Source organism: Lolium rigidum, chromosome 6 (genome assembly GCF_022539505.1).
Source record: "Lolium rigidum isolate FL_2022 chromosome 6, APGP_CSIRO_Lrig_0.1, whole genome shotgun sequence".
Classification (NCBI taxonomy): Eukaryota; Viridiplantae; Streptophyta; class Magnoliopsida; order Poales; family Poaceae; genus Lolium; species Lolium rigidum.
In genome coordinates this window covers 195,925,079-195,940,994 of record NC_061513.1, presented here as the reverse complement: position 1 = coordinate 195,940,994, position 15,916 = coordinate 195,925,079, and positions in this window count along the sequence as shown.

The following is a 15,916-nucleotide window of genomic DNA, read 5'->3' as shown; positions in this document are numbered from 1 at the left end:
AGGAAGCGCTAGGAGCCGTTGCCTTCCCCTTGGTGAGCGCCAAGGTGTTGGGCGTTGGCGCCGTGGAAGTGCCGCCGGCTGGCTCGGTGTGTGGAGCTTCGGGCGATGGCGTTGGCGTAGTCTTGGGAGAAGGGGGAGCGTCAGGCGGGTCGCCCGGGTTGGAGCTTGCCGGCGCGGAAGCTTCAGGCGCGGCTTTGGAGGGGGAGGACTTCTTGGTCTTCTTCTTCCTTTTCTTCTCTAGGACGGGAGGAACCAGAGGTTCCGCCCGCCCGGCAGTTTCTTCTCCGGCGCCGATGTCGCTGGCGCCGGTGTTTTGGTTCTCAAGAGGGGAGACAGGGTCCTCCTCTGCGCGGTGATCTGGCGGTGTAGGGGCCGCGCGCCCCGAACTTGCGGTGCCTCCCAGAGGGGAGGCAGAGGTGTTGCCGGCACCAGATGGTGCCGGGCATGAGTGAGGAGGAGGAGTTGAGGTCCTGGCAGGTCCGGCAGAGCCAAGCTTGAGCGCGGGGATGAAAGAGAGAAAAAGAAGGGGTTGGAAAAAAGCAACTGGAAAGGAACTTGGTAAAAACAAAACAAGTAGAGAAACGGGGCTTTACCCAGAAGAGGTCGGCATCTGCCTGCTCTTGTAGCGCCTCACGCCTGTGATCTTCCCCGCAACAGGTTCAGTCCGGAAGCGTTTGGAGGCGGGAGCCTGGCTCGAACCGGCATCAGAGGCCGGAGCCTTGTTCTTCTGGCCTTGGACCATGAGTTTCTCCACGAACTCGTGGCCCGCCTCGGCCCCCAGGGGAGCGACGTGCTCGTGGACCTGTGGGTTGATGTTGGCTGAGGGAATATCTACAGAGAAACAATAACAAAGGAGTATGAGAGATCAAAAAGAAGAGCTACCTCAAGCAAGGTCAGGTCGTCAGACGAACCGGCCGGTTCCGGTGGAGATTTGCCAAGGCGCGAGGCAGGAGTCCGGCCCATCTTCAGATCCTGCCAACGGATGAAGGGATCCGGGTCGAACTTGTCGAGAGCGCGCTTCCGGCAAGGGCCCCGCCGGTCTGAGTCGATACGGGGGAAGCGGTCCTTAGCCTGAGAACAAAAGAAAAAAGAGTTAGTCGCAGTATGAAATTTAGCGGTAAGCCGACCCGAGTTGCGTAATTTCTTACTTCTTGGGTTGGAGGGTTAGTAGAACTGAGGGGCCGGAGGCCCCATTCCCAATCATCTGGCATAGCAGTCTGGCAGATCTGCCTAGCCTTGAGGACAACGTCCTTTTTGCTGAGAGGAAGTCCGGTGATCTTGGTAGGATCACCGGGACCATACATCTCGCTCATCTTATGAACGCGGCGCTTAAGCGGAAGCACCCGGCGTGAGATGAAGGCACGGATAATGTCATCAGAGCAGATGCTGGTGTTCTTCATCAGCTCCGTCGTGAAGCGTACCACCCGGTTTGTTTCAATATGATCCATTTTCGGGTTGTAGCTCCAATTGATTTTTCTGGGCGGCGCCGGATTAAAAGGCGGCAGATTGATGAGATCTACGGCGCCGCCGTTCCTCACGTAAAAGAAGGTCCCTTGCCATAACCGGCATGACTCGAGACCGGTAAACTTGAAGAAAGGGCTCCCTTGGCGGGAGCCAATGATGCAGGACCCGCATTGTACGGGGGGTTTTGGTTTAGGGATATCCTTTCCCTGAACGGAATTGATCCGAAGAGCAAAGAAACGGGCAAACGTCTCGCGAGTGGGACGAATGCCGATATAAGCCTTCATGAAGGTGGCATAGCAAGAGAGGTAGAAAACGGCATTGCCGGGAAGATGGTGAGGTTGGAGTCGGTAGAAGTCAAGGAATTGACGAAAAAAGTCTGAGGCGGGAAGGCCGAAGCCGCGCTCGAAGTGAGCAAGAAAAACAACATGTTCACCGGGATTGAGCACCGGTTCAATTTCGTCACCGGGAAGCCGGCAGATAACTGACTCCGGAATCCTCCTGGACCGGTAGAGCCAGTCGATTTCGTACTGGCTAACGTTGGAGCCCATCCAGGCCCCGCGTGTGATGCCGGCAGGATTAACGCCGGAAACCTGGCTAGAGCTACCGGTATCCTGATCGCTACCGGAATCGATGTCCATCTGGGCCAAATCAGCGCTCAACCCGTCGGAAGGTTGGCTATGCCGGCTACTAGAGGAAGAAGCAGAAGAAGAGGCAGAGGAGGACTCCTCGTTTGACATGAGATTTGATGAAGAGAAACACAAATCTCAAGATTTACCCCCTCGCAAAGATCTACGAGTAAGAGAAAAGCAAAAGAAAAGGAGAAGTAAATATACTACCAACTCGAGATCTGGAAAGCAAGCAAGAGAGGGCTAAACGAAGATTGGGCCTAACCTGAGGCGGCGGAGTAGCAGAGGAAGTCGCTCGCCTGTGGAATGGCGAGCTTGCGGTTAGCAGGGAAGTCCGTCGGCGACGAGGTGAGGAAGAGCTCGAGAGGGCACCAATACCGCGGCCGCTGGAGGAGCGCCGCAGAGGTTCTTCACGCGGAGAAGTTCGGCGAGGTCCGGCGGAGCACTAGCGGAGGTTCGCCGGGCGGCGGGTCTCGAACGACGAACGGAGCGGCGGAGACGCAGAGAGCAAGGCACTGTGCGCGAAGAAGTGGGGAATGCGAGAAGAGGAAGAAGAAGGGGCAGTTTCGCCTTATAAGGGAAGAGAGAAGTGGGCCGAAAACCGCTGGGCCGCGGTGGTTCGGACCGTGGGCCGCGACGATTCGCTCCGCGGGCCGCCACGTGGTGTAGTGATACACGCGTAAAAACAGAAGGCCACAGGGAAGTACACACGGATCCAAAACGGTGGCCAGGATTCGCTGTGAGGCAGTTAATACGCGCGCGGGAGTCGAAGGGAAGTGACCCCTGACACTGACGCGTCAGTCACAGTGCGCATGTCTCTGACAGGCGCGGGGCCCGAGATATTCTCGACTTCGCCGAGGAGGTGTTTAATGACTAAGATGCCGGAGGATGTGAAACCGGAAAATGCCTTGCTAAGAGAGGTCGGGGCAAAGATGCCGGACCCAAGCCCAGCGCCGGATAGATTAAACCGGTGTCCTAAGTTAGAAGAACCTGGCATGGTCTGTTGGATAGAATCCGCCAGACTATACCAGCTTCGGGGACTAATGTTGGGGGGATGACCCCCGGTATGCCAAAGGCATGCCAAACCGGATGGTTTGAGCCATCAAGATACCTGTTTAATGTTCGTACCGGAGCACAGAGATAAGAAATTAGCTAAGTGAGGCTAAGCCGGTATCCCCAAGAGGGGTATGCCGGAACCGGGTAAAGAAGATACCGGGCTACCGGAAAGAAGAGCATGTCGGCAGGACTGGTCAAAGATTCTCTCCAGAACTAGAAGACAAAGATGAGCTAAGCAAAGTAGCTTTAAACGAAGGGCTGACGATAAAGAGGAGGATGACGGTCAAAGAAGCCGGAGGACGTCAGCATCCCTGATTAAAGAAGACCCCGGTGTCATTTATGATTAAAGTATCTTTGTAAAGTAGTTTGTCTAGTCAAAGATGCCATTAGGGTTTCTTGCCCTGTAAGCCACCCTCTCCCCTATATAAGGAGAGGGGGCAGCCCTCTTCACGGGCACGGACGAAGAGAGCTAGGTTTAGAAGAACACATGTACTGAGAAACTTGTAACCTGTTGAGATCAATAAAGAAGATGATCTAGAGCGAGTTCTTCCTTATGTCTTTCTTCTTCAACCTCTAGCCTTGGCTAAGTTCTTGAGGAAACCATCCGGAAGTTTGTCCCATCTAATCACAAACCCTCCCCCGAATCCTCTTGCGTCCATTCGGCCCCAACTTAAGCCATCCTATGGCATCTGTCTGTTCACCACGACGACACTACCATTCACAAGCATAGACATAATAGCATCAATCTTATCACTCAAGGAGGAGGTTTCTTCAACAGAATTTACCTTCTTACCTTGTGGAGCTCTTTCCGTGTGCCATTCAGAGTAATTTGTCATCATATCATCAAGAAGCTTTGTTGCCACCCCGAAAGTGATGGACATAAAGGTACCTCCAGCAGCTGAATCCAATAGGTTCCGCGAAGAAAAATTCAATCCTGCATAGAAGGTTTGGATGATCATCCAAGTAGTTAGTCCATGGGTAGGGCAACTCTTCACCAAAGATTTCATTCTCTCCCATGCTTGAGCAACATGTTCATTATCTAATTGCTTAAAATTCATTATGCTACTTCTCAAAGATATAATTTTAGCGGGAGGATAATATCTACCAATAAAAGCATCCTTACATTTAGTACATGAATCAATACTATTTCTAGGCAGAGATAACAACCAGTCTTTAGCTCTTCCTCTTAAGGATAAAGGAAACAATTTCAATTTTATAATGTCATCATCTACATCCTTATACTTTTGCATTTCACATAGTTCAACAAAATTATTAAGATGGGCAAGCAGCATCATCGGAACTAACACCGGAAAATTGCTCTCTCATAACAAGATTCAAGTAAAGCAGGTTTAATTTCAAAGAATTATGCTTGTAGTAGCAGGTGGAGCAATAGGTGTGCATAAGAAATCATTATTATTTGTGCTAGTGAAGTCACACAACTTAGTATTCTCAACAGTACCCATTTTAGCAGTAGTAAATAAAACAAACTAAATAAAGTAAATGCAAGTAACTAATTTTTTTTGTGTTTTCAATATGGAGAACAAGACAGTAAATAAAATAAAACTAGCAACTAATTTTTTGTGTGTTTTTGATATAAGAGCAAACAAGCAGTAAATAAAATAAAGTAAAGCAAGACAAAAACAAAGTAAAGAGATTGGATGTGGGAGACTCCCCTTGCAGCGTGTCTTGATCTACCCGGCAATAGGCGCCAGAAAAAGAGCTTGATGCGTGCAGTCGACACGTCCGTTGGGAACCCCAAGAGGAAGGTGTGATGCGTACAGTAGCAAGTTTTCCCTCTGAAAGAAACCAAGATTTATCGAACCAGGAGGAGCCAAGAAGCACGTTGAAGGTGGATGGCGGAGGAGTGTAGTGCGGCGCAACACCAGGGATTCCGGCGCCAACGTGGAACCTGCACAACACAATCACAGAACTTTGCCCCAACGTAACAGCGAGGTTGTCAATCTCACCGGCTTGCTGTAAAGAAAGGATTAGATGTATAGTGTGGATGATGATGGTTGTTTGCGAAGAACTGTAAAGAACAATTGCAGCAGTTTGTATTTCGGATGTAAAGAATAGGACCGGGGTCCACAGTTCACTAGCGGTGTCTCTCCCATAAGATAGCAGATGTTGGGTGAACAAATTACAGTTGGGCAATTGACAAATAAAGAAGGCATAACAATGCACATACATATATCCTGATGAGTACTATGAGATTCAATCAAGGCATTACGACAAAGTACATAGACCGCTATCCAGCATGCATCTATGCCTAAAAAGTCCACCTTCAGGTTATCATCCGAACCCCTTCCAGTATTAAGTTGTAAACAACAGACAATTGCATTAAGTATGGTGCGTAATGTAATCAACACAAATATCCTTAGACAAAGCATCAATGTTTTATCCCTAGTGGCAACAACACATCCACAACCTTAGAACTTTCTGTCACTGTCCCAGATTTAATGGAGGCATGAACCCACTATCGAGCATAAATACTCCCTCTTGGAGTCACAAGTATCAACTTGGCCAGAGCCTCTACTAGCAACGGAGAGCATGCAAGAACATAAATAACATATATGATAGATTGATAATCAACTTGACATAGTATTCAATATTCATCGGATCCCAACAAACACAACAAGTAGGATTACAAATAGATGATCTTGATCATGATAGGCAGCTCACAAGATCTAACATGATAGCACAATGAGGAGAAGACAACCATCTAGCTACTGCTATGGACCCATAGTCCAGGGGTAAACTACTCACACATCGATCCGGAGGCGATCATGGCGATGAAGAGACCTCCGGGAGATGATTCCCCTCTCCGGCAGGGTGCCGGAGGCGATCTCCTGAATCCCCCGAGATGAGATTGGCGGCGGCGGCGGCTCTGGAAGGTTTTCCGTATCGTGGCTCTCGGTACTGGGGGTTTCGCGATGGAGGCTTTAAGTAGGCGGAAGGGCATGTCAGGGGGCCACACGAGGGCCCCACACACCAGGTCCGCGCGGGCCCCTTGCTGGCCGCGCCGCCCTGTTGTGGCGGCGCCTCGTGGCCCCACTTTGTGACTCCTTCGGTCTTCTGGAAGCTTCGTGCAAAAATAGGACCCTGGGCGTTGATTTCGTCCAATGCCGAGAATATTTCCTTACTAGGATTTCTGAAACCAAAAACAGCAGAAAACAAGCAATCGGCTCTTCGGCATCTCGTCAATAGGTTAGTGCCGGAAAATGCATAAATATGACATATAATGTGCATAAAACATGTGAGTATCATCATAAAAGTAGCATGGAACATAAGAAATTATAGATACGTTTGGGACGTATCAGTAGGCTGAAGGGGATGGTAGGGATTGGATGAGATTGGTCATGTAATAACATAAGATTGTTAGGGCATAGTGCCTAGTGTCCGTAATTGGTACTTTTATGATATTGTTGCAACTTGTTATGCTTAATGCTTGTCACTAGGGCCCGAGTGCCATGATTTCAGATCTGAACATGTTATCGATTCATGATGATATTCATTGCTTTATGATCTTACCTGCAAGTTGTATACACGTATTGTTGTCCGGAACCTAAGGCCCCAAAGTGACGAAATTGGGACAACCGAAGGGGAAGGCGGTGATATGAGGATCACATGTGTTCACGGAGTGTTAATGCTTTGCTCCGGTGCTCTATTAAAAGGAGCACCTTAATTTCCGATAGATTCCCTAGAGGCTCGGCTGCCACCGGCTGGTAGGACAAAAGATGTTGTGCAAGTTTCTCATTGCGAGCACGTACGACTAAATATGGAACACATGCCTATTGATTGATTAGTACTTGGACACCGTTTTATTATTATCCGCAAATGCCCCGCTTTGATTGTTATATGAGTTTCTCTCATCCATGCAACGCCCGTTCATCCATCCCTGTGCCTACGGTATTTTAATCCTGTTGTTTACTATAATCACTACTGCTGTCTTTGTTACTCTGCTGTCGTTATTTCACTACTACTATCGCTATAAAACTGTTACTACTGATAAACTCTTGCGAGCAAGTCTGTTTCCAGGTGCAGCTGAATTGACAACTCCGCTGTTAAGGCGTTCAAGTATTCTTTGTCTCCCCTTGTGTCGAATCAATAAATTGGGTTTTACTTCCCGCGAAGACTGTTGCGATCCCCTATACTTGTGGGTCATCAAGACTATTTTCTGGCGCCGTTGCCGGGGAACATAGCTTTATTTGGAAGTTCACTTGGATTGATATTGTTCGCTGCAAATTATCCATCATGGGTAAACCTCGCGATCCTAAAGTCGCCATATTACCATCCACTACAAGAAAAGGTACAACTCTGAGTACCTCTGCTGCTCTTGATTCACCATCTGTGATTGAGAAACTTGTTTCACCACCACATGCTTCACATGCTGGTACTTCTGCTAGATCTGGAAATTCTTATAATATTGATGATGCTTCTGCTGTGCTTGATGATAGTGGTTCATTGGGATCTTTTCTAGATGCTACAATTGCTAGGTCTAGACAAATTGAAAATGCTGAAACTCCTAATGAAAATGCTTGCTACACTCGTTAATTCACCTGAGTCTGTTGAATACTCTAGTGATAATCTTGATGAGGATTATGTAGAACTTGATGATGATTTTATTGATAAATGCAATGCTACTACTGATGCAAGAAAAATTAAAAAGTTGCTTGCACAACATATTGTTAGATATAAACTGTCTCCTGATCCTAAATTTGCCACATCTCCTATAAACATTAAGGATAAGGATTATGATTTTTCTCTTGATTTGTCTCATATATCTATTGTGGAGAAAACACCTTTTTGTGGTACTGAAAAAGAAAGTGCTATAGAACACATGATTGAGTTATCTACTCTCAGTAGCTTGTTTTCTGATGATGTTAAGAAGCGTACTTATTTCGTTGCTAAAATTTTCCTTTTCTCATTAAAGGATGATGCTAAAGCTTGGTATAATAGTTTGCCACCTGATTCTTTTAATAGTCCAAAAGAATTGCTTGATGTTTTCTTCCGGAAATACTTTCCTGCTAGTGCTCAACATATTGCTTTGCAGAGAATTTATAATTTTGATCGGGAAGATGGAGAGAAATTGCCCGAGGCTTGGGCTAGATTTTGCTCTCTTATTAGAGCTCGGCCTCGAACATGATTTGGAAAAGCATGATTTACTTGATATATTTTATAGTGGACTAACCAGGTGAGTCTAGGGCATACCTGGATAGTTGTGATGGTTGTGTTTTCGGAAAAGAACTCCGGACGACGTCGAAGAATTATTGGCGAGAATAGGCCGGAATCATGATGATTGGTCTACACCCGAACCAACCCCGACACCAATATTGAAGAAGAGGGGTATGATTAAATTAAATGATGAAGATATGAGGGAAGCCAAGAAATCTCTTAAAGAGAAGGGTATTAAATCCGAAGATGTGAAGAATTTACCTCCCATAGAAGATTCATGTAAGATCACTCCCCCTTCATCCATGATTGAGGTACACTCTCTTGAACGTTTTACTAGAGAAGATATTCCATATTCAAAACCTCCTGCTCAATGCTTAGATGAGTTTGATAATTATATTGTTAAGCAAAGTAATTTCAATATGAGAGTAGAGAATCATTTAATGGAAAATTCTCGAGCTATTTGCATGGTATTGTGGAGAGAACCTCCAATGATGTTAAGATGATTGTTAAACATTTTCAAATGGTTCAAACTCAAATTGATCAACTCACTAAAGTGCAAAATGACTTGTTAAAAGATAATTCTAAAGAAAAGCATGCTTATGAAGTAACAACTAGAGGCGGTGTTTCTACCCAGGATCCTCTATATCCCGAAGGGCATCCCAAAAGAATTGAACAAGATTCTCAACGAACTGAATCTAGTGCTCCATCTAAGAAAAAGAAAAAGAAACATAAAACTGTTGTAGAATCCTCTCGAGCCTCGTTAATGATCCTAATAGTATTTCTATTTCGATGCTTGAAACCGAAAGTGGTAATGAACATGATAAAGATAATGATAAGAATGATGCTTCGATAAAGAAGATGTTGAAGAAGAACCCGAAAAGCATGCTAAAAATAAAAAGTATACTAAAGAAGATTTTATTGCTAAGAAACATGGTAGTGAAAGGGAACCTTGGGTTCAAAAGCAAATGCCTTTTCCTGCTAAGAAACTAAAATCAAAGGAAGAAGAACACTATAACAAATTTTGTGATTGGATGAAACCTTTATTCCCGCAAATACCTTTGATCGATGCTATTAAATTGCCTCCTTATTCAAAGTATATGAAAGATATTGTGTCTAACAAAAGGAAAATTCCTAATGATGAGATTTCCACTATGCTTGCTAATTACTCTTTTAATGGTAAGGTTCCAAAGAAGCTTGGCGACCCAGGTATTCCGACTATTCCTTGTTCTATTAAGAATAATTATGTTAGAACTGCTCTATGTGATTTGGGAGCGGGTGTTAGTGTTATGCCTTTCTCTCTTTATAAGATACTTTATTTAGATAAGTTGATACCGACTGATATATCTTTGCAAATGGCTGATAAATCTACTGCTATTCCTGTTGGTATATGTGAGGATGTTCCTGTTCAAGTTACTAATAACTGCTTGATATTAACTGATTTTGTTGTGTTGGAAATGCTCGAAGATGATAATATGTCTATTATTCTTGGGAGACCTTTTCTTAACACCGCAGGGGCTGTTATTGATTGCAATAAAGGAAAAGTTACTTTCAATGTCGATGACAAGGAGCATACCGTTTATTTTCCCAAGAGGATTGAGAAAGCATGTGGAGTCAATACAATTTCTAATGTGAGAACCACTAGTAGGAAAACCCTTATAGGCAAAGCTTAGTTCTGTGGCGCACCATTTTGAATGCGCCACAGAAACTTATTTTGTGGCGCACCAGGAAGTGTGCGCCACAAAAATAGCTTATTTTTGTGGCGCATGGCTGAACCGTGCGCCACGTAAATTATGTGGGGCCCACATTCTGCCACCACGAATTATTAGGGTAGGTATTTCGTGGCGCACAATGCTTTCTCGCGCCACGTAAATAACTATTTCGTGGCGCACCGGCTCGGTGCGCCACGTAAGTAGTTATTTCGTGGCGCACCGGCTCGGTGCGCCACGTAGTAGTTATTTCGTGGCGCACTTGTGCCGGTGCGCCGCTGCACTAGGGTAAGTTATATCATCCCCGTACCCATCCCCTCCCCTCCCCTCCCCACGCCCGTACGTTCACCTCCCCTCCCTCTCCCCCGCCGCCGCCGCCATGGTCGTCGCATCGGCCGTCGCCGCCGCCGCCTCCTTCCTCCGCGAGGGCCGCATGCCGCCACGCTCCACCCATCCCCGCCACCCGCAGCACAAGCCGCTGCGGCGTGGAGGAGGAGGGGCCGCCGCATGGAGGAGGAGGGGCCGCCGCGTCAAGGAGGAGGAGCCGCCGCGTCTTCCTCCTCCTCCACCCATGCCGTCGTCGTCAACCTCCTCCTCCACCCCTATCGTCGGTGAGCTCCACCTCTCCCCTCCCCTCCCTCCTCCTCCACCCCTCGCCGTCGTCGTCAACCTCCTCCTCGATCCACCCCTAGCGTCGGTGAGCTCCACCTCTCCCCTCCCCTCCCTCTTCCTCTACCCCCGCTCTCGGATGTGTTGATGTTGTGCTCGATCCGGATGCTCTTGTGCCGTTGTTGTTCTCTGGATGTTGATGCTGCTCCGGACAAAATTACGAGAGGATGATGTTGTGCTCGATCCGGATGCCGTTGTGCCGTCGTTGTGGTCATCATGAATAAAAACAGATCAAACATTCTTTTTGTTTTACTCGTGCCGTTAGCTATATATTTTTTCTATGCTCTGCCTCGTGATGCTTGTGTTTTGGAGCAAGCAACTGGCATGGCATGTGAGAGAGTGCATGAGAGAGTTCTTGGGGGTAGAGATGATGGCAACATCAAGCACCGGTCCCGCATTGGTCCCGCTTTGAATTAGTAAGATCAAGTAGTGGCTTGAGTTCCCGTTGGTAACCAATACCAACAGAGAGCTACTTCATTTTAAGTAGAATTTCTTTTAAGGACTCTAGCTAGATTAGAGGGAAAAAAGATTGCTGATTTGTTGCCTATGATAATGGATCATCAAATGTTTCCCTTTGTCCCTGGTTGCCTCCTTAATTGATGCCTTATGATCCAAATGATCCAAGTCCCTTGCATGATCCCATTTGTCCCTAATGTTGCTTAATTAAGATGAATAAATTCCCTCTAATCACCATTTGGAGATCAAGACTAGTTCTTGATATCCATTAGCTAGACTCCAATATTAAAAATGTCTCCCAAATATGGAGACAAACATTTTAACATTACCCCAATGTTATTTCTCTCAAATTGACAGTTTCGATGGTATGCTTGCTCCTCACCGTACTTTATCAATTCCCTACTCGATCCTAAGTACCCATGAATATCCGGTGGTGTTCTTCTCGTTGTTTAGTTACCGTCAACACATGTGTTTGCATGTGTGTGTGAGCTGCTTGTAGTGTCACTTGACTATTCAAGTTTCAATGTTGGTTACTTTTCCTCTAGTGCAAGAAATGGTTGAGCAGATGTTTATCCACTCGTTGGCCTTTATTCTTGGGTAGCTCAAAGTGTCATGCACTTACTCGGATCATCAAATGTTTCCCTTAATTTGTCCCCGGTTGCCTCCTTAATTGATGCCTTATGATCCAAATTACTATATTATTGGATTGAGTGATATGGCTACCGCTTGTTTGCTCTCCAAATGCTATATATGTGTATTTGACCATGCTTATGATGGATTTCTTTTAAGGACTCTAGCTAGATTAGAGGGGAAAAAGTTGCTGCTTTGTTGCCTATGATAATGGATCATCAAATGTTTCCCTTTGTCCCTGGTTGCCTCCTTAATTGATGCCTTATGATCCAAATGACCCAAGTCCCTTGCATGATCCCATTTGTCCCTAATGTTGCTTAAGATGAATAAATTCCCTCTAATCACCATTTGGAGATCAAGACTAGTTCTTGATTTCCATTAGCTAGACTCCAATATTAAAAATGTCTCCCAAATATGGAGACAAACATTTTAACATTACCCCAAGTGATTTACTTGTCGATGATTAGATGGTTGGTCGATCACTCGTACACTCGGGGTGGAGCAAGTGAGGCTTGGTGTGATGGCACAAATATCAATATCTTGTGCATCCTACCTGGCCTCACTTACTCCATCTCTCGGATGTTAATATTTGTTTCGACCAACAAAGTATGAGGCATTCCATTTAGTTGATACCACTTGGCTCTTTCTTCTATTTTAGTGCCGATGATTAGAATGTTCGGTCAATCGTACACTCCGGGTGTCGCTAGTGAGCCTGGTGTGATGGCACAAATATCAATCTCTTGTGCATCCTACCCGGCCTCACTAACGCCATCCCGGGATGTTCATATTTGTTTCGACCAACAAAGTATGAGGCATTCCATTTAGTTCATACTAGCTACTTCTTAATTGCATTGGCCTTTCTTCCATTTTAGTGCCGATGATTAGAATGTTTGGTCACCTATACGCCGCAATATACTTTGTAGATGAGCCCCCTTTCTCTCGCCGCCGTTCCGTGAACGAGTCCTTGATGAGACAACAACGCCGACATGCCTCTCCGGCGCAGCACCACTTTTCTTCTCTCGCCGTCCAGTACGTGAACGAGTCCTTAATGCCAAGACGGTGCCAGCCTCCCTAGCATCATGCCGACCTCGTTGTCGCGCTTCAGGCCGTAACGATCATGCGCCTGCACTCTTCGCTTCTTGCCCGGTGAACTAATAGACTAATCGTTGGAATAAGGAAGCCGATGACGGCCGATCGCAATTTAATCTTGCGACCGGCTGTCATCGGTTTCCTTATTCCAACGATCAGCCTATTGGTTCACCGGCAAGAAGGCGAACAGCGGTGGCGCGGGACACACGGCTTGAAGCGCGGCAACACGGCCCGGCATAATGCTGGGCAGGCCGGCACGGTCTTTGCATCAAGGACTCGTTCACCGGATAGCCGAGGGACCGGCGTGGTTCTGCGCCGGAGATGCAGATCGGCGTTGTTGTGTCGTCAAGCACCCGTTGACTGAACGCCGACCGGGGAAAGGGGGCCCTTCCGCAAAGTATTTGTGTTGACCAACAATGTATGAGGCACATATTCTATTTTGTCATTCCATTTGCTTTGAGATTTTCAAAATGCCGATGATTAAAATGTTTGGTCACCGTACACTTGGGGGTGGCGTAAGTGAGCTCGGTAAGATAGCACAAATATCAATCTCTTGTGCATCCTACCTCGGCCTCGCTTACCCCATCCCTAAATGTTAATATTTGTGTTGACCAACAATGTATGAGGCACTTATTCCATTTTGTCATTCCATTTGCTTTGAGATTTTCAAAATGCCGATGATTAAAATGTTTGGTCACCGTACACTTGGGGGTGGCGTAAGTGAGCTCTGGTAAGATAGCACAAATATCAATCTCTTGTGCATCGGACTTGGTCTCACTCGACGCCATCTCTAAATGTTAATATTTGTGTTGACCAACAATGTATGAGGCACTTATTCCATTTTGTCATTCCATTTGCTTTGACATTTTCAAAATGCCGATGATTAAAATGTTTGGTCACCGTACACTCGGGGGCGGCGTAAGTGAGCCTCGGTAAGATAGCACAAATATCAATCTCTTGTGCATCGGACTTGGTCTCACTTACACCGTCCCCGAATGTTAATATTTGTGTTGACCAACAATGTATGAGGCATTTATTCCATTTCTCTTGTGCATCGGATACTTGTTGGTCTCACTTTCTTCCATTTTCATCATAGTAGGAACTGGATGGAAGGACCCCGATGCAAGCGAGCCCGGTGGGTAGAGATGACGGAGCAAAGGAGGAACAGAGATGAAGACTACTTTGTATCTCGAAATTGTGAATTTTGTATGAATTAAGAGTTGTATGCAAAACATTTGACACTTGCCACTATATATGTATCTCGATCGGGCTCTAAGTAATGTGATGATGATGTCTATGTTATATCTCGTGCAATGTACATGATATTTATATTATATCTGAATGTTGCCGTATATAACCCGTGTATCCGTATTGTGTATCCGTATTGCTGTGTATAAACCGTATATGTATACCAGAAAGCACAAAATCGTGTATAATACAAGCAAATTCCGTGGCGCACTAAGAAGCAATTCTGTGGCGCACCCTTTTCTGTGGCGCACCTAAGAACAAGTGCGCCACAGAAACCTTATTTTTGTGGCGCACAATCAGGTGCGCCACAGAAAGCTTATTTTTGTGGCGACGTTTCTGTGGCGCACCACCCGTGCGCCACAGAATCAAATTTTCGTGCGCCACTGATGAGGCTTTTCCTACTAGTGAACTATCAAAGTGGGAACTATTGATTGTGCAATATATGAGCCCAAAGAAGAATATCAAACTCTTGTGATTGGATCCATATCAATACAATACAAGGTAACATGATTGATTTGAGGTTTATTTCTTCATATGCTATGTAAAATTTATTTGGTGGCAAGACTTGATCAACCTTGTTAACAAATTCATTTTATATGCATAGAAGAGCTAAACAACATCTCTTTCTTCCTCCACTTGATCTACTTGCTATAGCACTTTTGTTTTTGCAAAGCTCTTTAGTTAATTAGAGATTTCAAAAAATTTCCTGCCCAGTAATAGTAATTTTGACACCCAGAAATGTGCATTTTTCAAAGTTTTCAAAAATTCACAAATATTTTACCATTGGTCCTATTTTTCAACGAGGCACCTGGGAACACCTGGGGATGACCAGTGGGGCACCCCAGGGTGGCACCCCACAGGCCGGCGTGGCCAAGGAGGGGGGCACGCCACCCTGGCGTGTGGGCCCCTCCTTGCCCCACTACTTCATCTCTTTCTCCCATTCTCTTCTCTCTCCCGAAAAAACTCGCACCAGGTTCCTCTCACTCGCGTTTCTGCTCAAGAGCTCAAGATTTCTCGATCTCTTTGCTCAGCCCAGATTTCTGTCTGAAATTTGGCACATTTGCTCTCCGGTATGTGACTCCTTCAATTATCCAAGTAGAATTTTTTTTGGTGGAGTATATCTTGAATATTTTGCTGCTGTAGGTAACATGTTTAGTGAGCTTGCATGCTTGTTCTAAGTGGTAGAAACTAGTTTTGATGCATGATTAGTACTCTAGCAAGTTCCTATGGTAGTTTCCCTCAATTATATGTCACCAAATCAAATTTTATAATGATTGTTGAAAAATTTCAGAAAAGGAAGATGGATAACCACAACTTTGGAGAAGTGTTTGAAAGAGAGACGACGAGCACGGGGAGGCCCTCAAGGTCATCCACCCGATTCAGGCAATCCTATAATGAGGACCTCATCGCACCAAGCTTCGCACCCGAAGAGGACAATGGAGTCCCTAATGCTTCATCCTTCCCATGTTATGACTTTTTGAGAAATGCAGGGTTGTTGGATGATTTCTTGACCCTCGTCGGTAAGGCAGGCTTAACCACCTACATGGGAGATGAGAGTGAGCAATACTACATGCTCACTAAAATCTTTGTGGAGAGCTTCAAGTTCAACAACAAGCACTTTCGCCCGACAGTTGCATTCAAGATCTATGGTAAATCTATTACTATGAAGTTGGAAGATTTTAGTGCTGCATTGGATATTGCCCCTGTAGGTACAGCAAAGAAGATTGAGGACAACCCCAAGGAATTGCTGGAGCTCTATCGAGGAATCACCAATGATGATTGTCTCACCATTCAGCG